This window comes from Tiliqua scincoides, chromosome 1 (genome assembly GCF_035046505.1).
Source record: "Tiliqua scincoides isolate rTilSci1 chromosome 1, rTilSci1.hap2, whole genome shotgun sequence".
In the NCBI taxonomy this organism is placed as follows: Eukaryota; Metazoa; Chordata; class Lepidosauria; order Squamata; family Scincidae; genus Tiliqua; species Tiliqua scincoides.
The window spans coordinates 6,467,633-6,478,102 of NC_089821.1; the positions used below are offsets into that span (position 1 = coordinate 6,467,633).

At 45.9% G+C, this 10,470-nt stretch overlaps 4 pseudogenes; 2 read left to right on the forward strand and 2 right to left on the reverse strand.

Annotated features, from left to right (window-relative positions):
* Positions 1-385: 385 nt before the first annotated feature.
* Positions 386-502, reverse strand: LOC136637664 (5S ribosomal RNA; annotated as a pseudogene).
* Positions 503-741: 239 nt separating this feature from the next.
* LOC136637497 (5S ribosomal RNA) lies at positions 742-858 on the reverse strand (annotated as a pseudogene).
* Positions 859-5,230: 4,372 nt separating this feature from the next.
* On the forward strand, positions 5,231-5,347 carry LOC136637658 (5S ribosomal RNA; annotated as a pseudogene).
* Positions 5,348-8,492: 3,145 nt separating this feature from the next.
* Positions 8,493-8,612, forward strand: LOC136637474 (5S ribosomal RNA; annotated as a pseudogene).
* The last annotated feature ends 1,858 nt before the right edge of the window (positions 8,613-10,470 follow it).

Below are 10,470 nucleotides of genomic sequence, written 5' to 3' on the forward strand. Positions count from 1 at the left end.
CCCTGACCTTCCCCTTCGCACCAATGACATCCCACCCCACTGACTTACTGAGGCTGATCAACGTCCAGGGTCAGTGGCAGCATGGCTTTGATGCTTCTGCCGCTTTGCAGGGGAGGCTCAGATTGGCCTAGCAGTAGTGCACTCCTCATGCCATCCATTGTGCAACAATTGGACATTAATTGCACAAGGCCCCACCACAAGTTTTATGGCTTACCAGATATCAAAACCAATGTGTCCCATGCATCCACATGCAACCTTGATTCCCAGCAGAGAAGTATTTTCTGCTGAACCAGAATCAGGAAACAGCCACAAGGCATTTATTGTGCATGCCTGCTTTGGTTGGTTGGTTGGTTGGCAACCTTCAGTCTCGAAAGACTATGGTATAAGCCTACAGCACCCGGTATTCCCAGGTGGTCTCCCATCCAAGTACTAACCAGGCCTGACCCTGCTTAGCTTCCAAGATCAGACAAGATTGGGCATGTGCAGGGTAACAGTTGCTTCCCCTCACCAGAGCCCAATTATTGGGATGTTGGTGTTCAGATTCCAAGTCTGTGAATATGTCTGGTGGGAAGACTTGAACCAGGAAGAGCTAAGTTACAATTTCCGCTCTGGTTGGTTGGTTGGCAACCTTCCGTCTCGAAAGACTATGGTATAAGCCTACAGCACCCGGTATTCCCAGGCGGTCTCCCATCCAAGTACTAACCAGGCCTGACCCTGCTTAGCTTCCCAGATCATGGTATAAGCCTACAGCACCCGGTATTCCCAGGTGGTCTCCCATCCAAGTACTAACCAGGCCTGACCCTGCTTAGCTTCCGAGATCAGACGAGATCGGGCATGTGCAGGGTAACAGTTGTTTGTTGGACAACACAACAACATGGAATTTGTGGCATGTCATTCTTGTGCATCATGGATTTGGTTTTGCTTGTGAGAAGTAAAGTCTCATCCCTCTCAGTCTCACCTTCCCAGCTGCAGGGCTGTGGTAGGATAGCATCAAGATAATATACATGAGCCTCTCAGAAAACACTAGACAAATGAATAAGCATTATTATAAGTAACAACTTGCAAGTCCAAAAACATCAAAATGGAGATTTTGTAGCCAAAATCAGTTTTATTTACTATGACGAGGGGTCCTAAAATATAAGCAATATATCACAGTTATGAATGTATGGCAGTACTCTGGATCTACATGCTCATAGATCTTTTAGTGCAGGACTATTGCCCATAATGACAACATATGGGGATAAGAACAGACTCTTCATGACCAAAGCTATCACACCGTTCTTCACTGAATCATATGGAGACTTTCAGGAAACTCCTCTTGGACTTCAATGTCAGCCGAAAGTTGTAGAAGGTCCCACCTGCATCACTGGTTAATGGAATCCTTTGGAGAAAATTCATCTTGCATGTCACCTAAGTGCCTTGCTTTCCCTCTTCTTACCAGTTTAATAACCACACAGGGTTCGTAGGCAGTGGTGGACCTCCCCAGCCCTGCATCCCAGGGCAAAGGTCTGAGGTGGCACCTCCCCCATGGGATGCCACCAACCTCCATGTGAAAATCCACCCCCCACTTACCTAGAGTGCACGGTGCCTCGTGCGACTCCAGGATGTGTTGGGGAAGCCTCCTGAAAGTTCCCCGATGCTTTAAACTGTGCTTCCGGGAAGCTGGAAGCACAATTTCTGGAAGCTGGAAGCACAATTTCTGGCCTTGTTGGGAGAGACTTCTGCGAGGTCCTAAAGCTCCGCAAGGCTCTGAGCCTGATCTGGCACTTGTAACAGATCCTAACCCCACTCCTTGGTGACCCTATGCAACTCTGGGCAGCTCGGATCTGTGCCACCTTTTTAGGTGGCGCAGGTCTGAGTAGCCCCATCGAGATTGCTGCGGTGTTACCTGGGAACACCTGCGGAAACCTGCGGTTTCCCCTGGGGGCTGGGGATAAGAATAGGCCCTCAGTTTGGCTGTACTTGTCGTAAGAGGCGACTAAACAGCCACCGGGTAGATGGGACTCGTCAGCCTGGGAAGGCAGCTCATCTGAGAGAAGGAAAACTCTGATCCCAAACCTCCACTGCCTTGTGGCTACATCCAGTTAGGGAAAAGGTTTCAGGAGTCAACCTCGAGGCAAAATCCGGAGCCGGAGTCCCTGAGGCAGTTCATGGCTGAACACAGTCACGTTCTGGCAACTCCTGCAACGCCGCAGGAACCAACCGTATTGGCTTCTGCCTTTCCATTGGATCATTCCAGCGACGTGGAGAGGGGGGATTTGCTGCATGGGTAACAGTCTATCCTCCATATCTACTTTACCCAGGCTTTGCGCACTGGAGAGGACACTCTGTTCCAGAACCACCATTTAGAGCGCGATACCATAGTCTTCCAAGACTGAAGGATGCCAACAACATACCTGGGAAAGGGGAATGAACTCCCCTTGTCCCTGGCTGGGCTGCAACCAGCCCCAATCCCGTGTTGGATATAGGGCAGGCCAGCTGGCCTCCCCATTCCAGCAAGGGTTAGGATTGGGCTGCCCAAAGCATAAAAGGCCACCTCTGAACTCTGAAGCCTGCATTTGTCACCTGAAATACAAAACTGATCCAGTGAAGTTCAGCATATAGATCATTTATACAGATTAAAATTAGTAGATGCGTTTCACCATTCATCATGAGTCGTGAAAGTCTACTGTGTGACATTTGAAGGTAAAAAAAAACTTACAAAAATGCCATCTGTTTGCGGCCAATTACTGGGAAAGGCAAATGGATCAAATCTTCTCAGTTAATGCACAGTCCTTGTCCAGATGACTAGCTTTATTATTCCCAATTCACTTGCTTTTTGTTAAAAGCCTACTGACACATATCTGTTTGATAGGAAGTCCTGTGTCTAAAATGGCATTTTATGAGCACATGCATGGAAGAACAGCCCTGTCTGTTGATTTACCCTTCACTCCGCTGTTCCACTGTGTGGACAGAATGGGACAAATTCACCCATGCAATAAACTGATGGACTTCTAACTGAGAAAGCGATTGCCCAGCAGTGGTTCTATGTACAGCAAAACCTTGCACTTTCGTCTGCTTGGGGACCAGGGCATGGATGAAAGTAAAAAAAAAATGGATGAATGTCAAAGCAGAGCCTTTCAGCCTTTAGCTTGCAAATATATTTTGGCTGGCAAGAAATGCCAACAGCTATACAATATATGCAAATGCACGCAAAACTTACAGTAAACAGAAATAAGAACATAACAAGAGCCCACTGGATCAGGCCAAAGGCCCATCCAGTCCAGCTTCCTGTATCTCACAGTGGCCCACCAAATGCTTCAGGGAACACACTAGACAACAGCCACAAGGCAGCCTGCCTCTACCTTGCAGATACCTATCATGACTTATAACCCGTGATGAACTTTTCATCCAGAAATTTGTCCAATCCCTTCTTAAAGGCATCTAGGCAAGATGCCATCACTACTTCCTGTGGCAAGGAGTTCCAAAGTCTAATTACACGCTGGGTAAAGAAATATTTTCTTTTGTCTGTTCTAACTCTCCTGACACTCAACTTTAGCGGATGTCCCTTGGTTCTGGTGTTATGAGAAAGAAAAAAGAGCAAATGAAAGCATAAAGAATAAACATACAAAGTCGATGTTTGTTGTGGTAATTTGAAAGAAATTGGATGAAAAAGGAAAGCACCTTGACACGATTCTGTGGAACTCCTTGCCACAGGATGTGGTGCTGGCGTCTAGCCTAGACGCCTTTAAAAGGGGATTGGACGAGTTTCTGGAGGAAAAATCCATTATGGGGTACAAGCCATGATGTGTATGCGCAACCTCCTGATTTTAGGAATGGGTTAAGTCAGAATGCCAGATGTAGGGGAGAGCACCAGGACGAGGTCTCTTGTTATCTGGTGTGCTCCCTGGGGCATTTGGTGGGCCGCTGTGAGATACAGGAAGCTGGACTAGATGGGCCTATGGCCTGATCCAGTGGGGCTGTTCTTATGTTCTTATGTTCTTATGATTTGTAATGTGGTTATAATTGAAAACTCTGAAAGAGCAAAGCAATGGAAGTCAAGTGGGTGGCAGGCAAGGTTTTGTTGTAATGGGCTTGCACCAAGGCCTCTTTGGAAGTTTGATCGTGCTGAAAAAGACAAATGATGCTGAGGAAATCAGAACATTGATTTTTGAACATATCAACCTCCATTATATTGAATCAGAGCATTGATCCACTTTGTGGAGTTTTGTGTGTTGTGGCTGGACACATCTCCCTAAGGACTCAGCCAATGGTCTTTCTCAGCACCTGAGACCCTCCTTAGCTACATATCCCAGGATTTGAACTGTGGATCCTTCTGCATGCAAAGCAAGCGCATTACCTCCAAGTCATGTTCCTCTTGCCAACTGTGGAGAAAGGGACTTTGCTCTTCTGAAATGGGGATCAGGTTATACACTCTAACCATCAGAGGACAAAATATGGAGAGAAGACTGTGTATGTGCACATGATACAGAGAACACTTCCCCCAGGATATGCAATGGTTGCAAATGAGTCTGTTCTTCCTGCTTCATATGGGAGTGAAGACAAAGGAACTTGTACATGGATAGGCTGTTAGGGTTAGCTATACTGAACATTTTCAAAACGAGCATTAGTTTTGCCAAGTTCATCCAAAGCATAACTTTAGATTTTGCTGAAAACATTGTTTCTGTTTGAAGACTGAGAGCAGCTTATTTGCTGCCCAAAGAAGGATTGTTCCAAAAACAAACAAAAAAGTGTTCCAAACAACCTATCCATGTACAACAGGGGTGGCCAACACTTGGCACATGTACCACTAGTGCCACACAGACATTTTCTACATGGCAAGTGCAAAGTTGCCATAATTTTTTTAAAAAAATTTAAATAATAACAAAGAAAGCACTGAAGCAGTTTAGAGTGTCCTTGATTTATTTACTGCTCCAAGGCACATTCAAGGAGCCACACCTACTCTGCTTGATTTGGTATTGGTGGAGCTCTGAAGAAGTGAGGGGCAGGCTGTAGAAGGTGGCAGGGCTGGGCAGGGCAGCACAGAGATGGCCAATGAGATCAGCAAAGCCCTGATGACCAAACTGGGCAGAGATACCAACTTCAGGAAAATCACCATAAAGAAAAATAACCCCTCTAATTGTGCAAGCCTGGAAGTTTTGCTCATACTCTTGCCCACTTGAGTGCAGAGGAAGGAACAGAGTGATGACAGCAGCACTGGTAGGTTTCAGAATGAAATTTAATTAGTCAACTCAGCAACTACTACCCTGTACAAGCCCGATCTTGTCTGATCTCGGAAGCTAAGCAGGATCAGGCCTGGTTAGTATTTGGATGGGAGACCGCCTGGGAATACCGGGTGCTGTAGGCTTATACCATAGTCTTTCGAGACTGAAGGTTGCCAACCATGGTTAATATAGGGACTCACCTCAGTGAGTTGCTTCAAATCAAGAGTCCTACTGATTGTCATTCTTCTTTAAAGACTGCAATCTCCCAAATTTTATTAGAAGTTTTGTGGGCCAACAGGAACCAGCGATGAACCCTGAGATTTGATCTGCTGTTCAAAGTTTCCCTGCCCTAAGCATTTAAAATCCAACCCTGCGGAGCTTATACTAAACTCAGTGTCATTTCAAAAGGGATCCAGGAAATTACAGACTGGTCAGTTTAATACCTGTTCCAGGTAAAGTGGTGGAAAGCATTTATATAAAATTACTGAGCATATGCAAGGAACAACTTTGGCAAAGGAGTATCAGCAAATGTTAAGTCCCATCTCATTATCCTTCTAGAGCTTTTTGAAAGCATCAGCGGGTTTCTGGATGGAGGTAAGGCACTTGGATTTTCAAAAAAAAAATAAAAACAAAAACATTTGTCAAAAGCTCTCATCAAGGACTCTTGAATAATATTTATTAACAGTATTTATATACCGCTTTTCAACTAAAAGTTCACAAAACGGTTAACAGAGAAAAATCCAATAGCTAACGGCTCCCTGTCCCAAAAGGGCTCACAATCTAAAAAGATGCAAAAGAATACCAGCAGACAGCCACTAGAATGGACACTGCTGGGGTAAGATTATTATTATTTTATTATTATTATTTTATTAATTTATACCCCGCTTTTTTGCCCAACGGGCACTCAAGGCGGCTTACAATTTAAAAGTGCAACATGAAAAACAATTAAAAACAATTTACAATAATTAAAGATGGGCCAGTTACTCTCCCCCTGATAAAAAAGGAGCACCCACTTGAAAAAGTGCCTCTTACCCAATTAGCAGGGGTAAAGAAACTTAGCTGTCACAGAATAAGAGGAGAGGTACTTTTGAGATAACTGGTTAAAGAACAAGAAGCAACGAGTCAAGATAAATGGAGAATTTCCAGCGTGGAGAGAAACAGAAAGAGGGGTCCCCCAAGGATCTGTGTTGGAACCTGTTATCAACAGTTCCTGATCCTGAAACATAGCATTAACAGCTAGTTTCCATCCTCTGTTGGCCCTAAAGGAACTCTTATTTTTGTAATAGTTATTATTTACTGGTTCTACCAGAGGTTCCAGGCCCCAAGGACTACATCTCATCACTTCAGTAGCTGGAATATCTATAAGGAGCCATGGGAATACATGTTCATTGGTTCTTAAATGTATCACTGTGGCTCTAAATTCCATGATCTGGAGATTGTAGGTGAAGTTGCACCAAAGGCAGTCTCCATCGCTACCCTATGCTCTTTAGCTTGGAGGGGGAGGGAGAAAATTAAGGGCAGAAATGATAACAATTTGTAAGGTGTGGTGTGAGAGAGAGAGAGATGTTCTTCTCCTTTCACAATACTAGAACCAAGGTCATCCAATTAAATTGACTGATGGGAGATCTAGGATAGACAAAAAAGAGATACTTCATATAAAAGCAGAATTTCTTTGCGGAAATCATCACTAGAGGATGTGGTGAGGGCCACTAGCTTGCATCAGTGGCATAGCAACAGGAGGGGAAGGACAGTAAGTACTGCAGACACAGCAATTTGCAAAGTACCCCCTTCCACTCACCGCTGAGCCATTCCAGGCCGCAATGGCAAGTGGGAAGAGTCACTTATACGTTGCATTGCGGCACCTGCAGTATTTACCCATGGCATTCCCCCCGGTAGTTTCACTACTGACTTGGATAGGTTTAAAAGGGAATAGGACCATTCATGGAAGACAGGTCTACCAATGGCTTACCAATGGCACTTAAATGACACATTGCGGTCTCTGCGGTACTTACCTACAGCGCCTCCCCCTGCAGCTACACCTCTGGCTTGGACGGCTTTAAAAGGGAATAGGATCATTCGCAGAGGACAAGTTCAACAATGGCTACTTAATGGCTAGGTACTACCTCTGAGTTCAGTGGTAGTATGTCTCTGAATACAACTTGCACTGAGGAGCAGTGATGGGAGAGAAGTAAGCCTGTCTCTCCTGTTTGTGGCAGCTGGTGAGTCACTGTGGGAAACAGTATGCTGGACTGGATGGGCCTTTGAACTGATCCAGCAGGGCTTTTCTTACATTCTTATGTAATGTCTGAGATGTGGTTAGTCTACTAGCCTGATCCGTCCTTGAAGGCCATAGTCTGAACGCACCCTTGCAAAGAGTAGAGCATCGGCCACAGGTCTCAAGTGAACAAATCCCCTTTGGCCCAAGCAATTCAAACATTCCTGTAGATCAGGTTCAGTGGCAGTCACCTGATTGGCTGTTGCCAATCTTGTGCTGCAAAACGATGCCATAGCGATATCTTCTCACTGAGGACAAGAACTCCGCCAGTGCCAATTAGGGAAGGAAACCAGGAGAACTTCCAAAAGACAAAAGAGAAAGCGAATGAAAAAGCAATTGAATGCTAATGAGCATTTAGAAATTCCACTTGGCGCTGGAGGTGCCATTGATTAGCCTTCCTAGCAAGTGGTCCTTTACTGTTCCCCGTTTGAAGCCAATTGGATTTTTCCATTCAAAGAGAAACTCTCCAGGCTAAATTTTCATCTACGTTCCACCAGGGCATAACAGGAGACGTGAGAGCCGCACTCTTTTTGAAATTAATCCCTCCCCGCACTGGAGTAAGCAGGGTCACCGATTCAGCATCTGGGCATTGCAACAAGACATCAAGCTTGTGAAGACGGTTCATAGCAATCTGAAATAAGTGTCGGGCTTTATGGATGACGGTGGAACAGAACCGTGCTCCGTACAGAGCTATCACTTTAAAGCGTGTTTCTTGGGGCGACTGGAAGTGTTTCAAATTAGCATCAGAATGGGGCATGCTAAAATTAACGATGTAACCTTTTGATTTTGATTACTGCTTATTTATTATTATTTTAATCAAGTCGGAAAACATGTTATTTTCTATTCTCCAAGGCCAAAAGTTTAAGCTCTGCATTTTTTTTCCTCCAAATGCCGCAAGCCCATTAAAGCTGGGAGCAATTTCAAACCGCTTCCGATATTTTTTCCATTAGACAAACAAAAATATTGTAATTAATACATTCTTCTGTTGGTTGAGAAATCGACTCTACATTGTTGGATGCAGCAACTGTTACTCTGCACATGCCGGATCTCGTCTGATCTCGGAAGCTAAGCAGGGTCAGGCCTGGTTAGTACTTGGATGGGAGACTGCCTGGGAATACCGGGTGCTGTAGGCTTATACCATAGTCTTTCGAGACTGAAGGTTGCCAACCAAATGTTGGATGGAAGAGGCAGCTGAGATGAATGACTCTTTCTCAGCAGTGTAGCTGTACAGGGTGCAAAGCACTAAGTTTTGCGAGGAGCCTCCCCAAGGGGGGGCAAACGGTCCCCCCTTCTTCCCTTTAGAGCCATTTCAGGGAGGGGGAGCAAAACAAAGTCATTCAAATGGCTCTGAAGGGGAGGGGGGTGGGTTTGCACACTGCGGGAAGGTTCCCTGCAAAACTTAGGGCGCAATCCTAACCAACTTTCCAGCACTGGCCTAGATGCAGTGCGGCCCCACGGTGAGGTAACAAGCATGCCTTTGCTTTGAGTAGGCCCCCTTGACTGCCTTCCCACTGCAGGATACAGCGCAAGCCACACTGGCACAGCCAGTGCTTTTTTTGTAAAAGAAAAGGTGCAGGAACTCACAACTTGTTAATCTTTTATTTATTTATTTATTTATTTATAAACCATTTTTTATTGGAGAAATAAAATATTTTTTTATATGCTTCCCCCTAAAGATGAACTTACTTCTGAGTAGACATGCATAGGATTGGGCTGTCAATCTCCACATCCCCTTCCCCCTAACTACTTTTTCTACACATGGGGAAAAATACTGTACAGGTGCACTTGTAGCGTGTAGTATGTAGTGTGGCACTACTTCGAGGAGAGGAAGCAGTGAATGGATTCCGGAAAATGGCTTACATGAGTTCCATGTAGTAAAATTACTCTAAGCAACTGTGGGAGTAAGAACAAAAAAGGAATTCTTACACGAGAGGGGTCCTTAGGTGCACATAGAAACAGCTACGTTTGCAAACAAGCTATTAAATATGGTTTAATTCAGGTATCAGAATACTCTGTGTCTTTGGGAAGGTGCTTGGCATGCAATTGTATGTTCTCTGCTGCCCTGAGCAGCTGCTGTGCATTGCTGGAGAGGAGCTGCAAACACTGGCTGGCGGAGGGCATGCTTGTGGGGGAAGGATGAGGAGGATCTCTGGCAAGGCTGGACAGCACGTTGTACACACGTAGAATCCCTTTTCACCTGCCCTTAGCATGTGAAAATGGGTGCAGATATATATCTCTGCCAGGATTAAGAGCCCAATCCTAGGTATGTCTACTCTGAAGTAAGTCTCGTTCTAGTCAATGGAGCTTACTCCCAGGAAAGTGCCTAGGATTGCAGCCTAAGAGCCCAATCCTATGCATGTCTACTCAGAAGTCCACTTTATTGAATGGGGCTTACTGTGGATAGGATGGCAGCCTCAGGGCCCAATCCTGTGCCTGTCTACTCAGAAGTCAGTCCCATTAGAGTCAATGGGGCTTCCTCCCAGGAAGGTGTGGAGAGGACTGCAGCCTCAGAGCCAAACCCTATGGCTGTCTACTCAGAAGTCAGTCCCAGTAGAGACTGTGGGGCTTCCTCCCAGGAAAGTGTGGAGAGGACTGCAGCCTCAGAGCCCTTCCTCTGCCTGTCTACTCAGGCTGCAAGGCTATGACACTTTCCTGGGAGTAAGCCCCATTGAACACAATGGAACTTACTTCTGAGTAGACATGCATAGGCTTGGGCTCTCAGGCTGCAAGGCCATGCACCCTTTCCCAGGAGCAAGCCCCATTGAGCACAATGAGACTTACTTTTGAGTAGACATGCCTAGGCTCATGCTGCAGATTGGCACGGGGGCTGCACCAGCCAGCTTCCTTCCCCTCCTCCTCCGCCAAGCCAGTACCTGGGCATTCCGTGGGTGCCGCAGGCCTTCTCCCTGGCTGGCTGGCTGGCTGTTTGTCCTCCTCCTCGGCATCGGCGTGTGTTCCCCCGCACCCTCCACCGGCTTGGAAGCTGTGCAG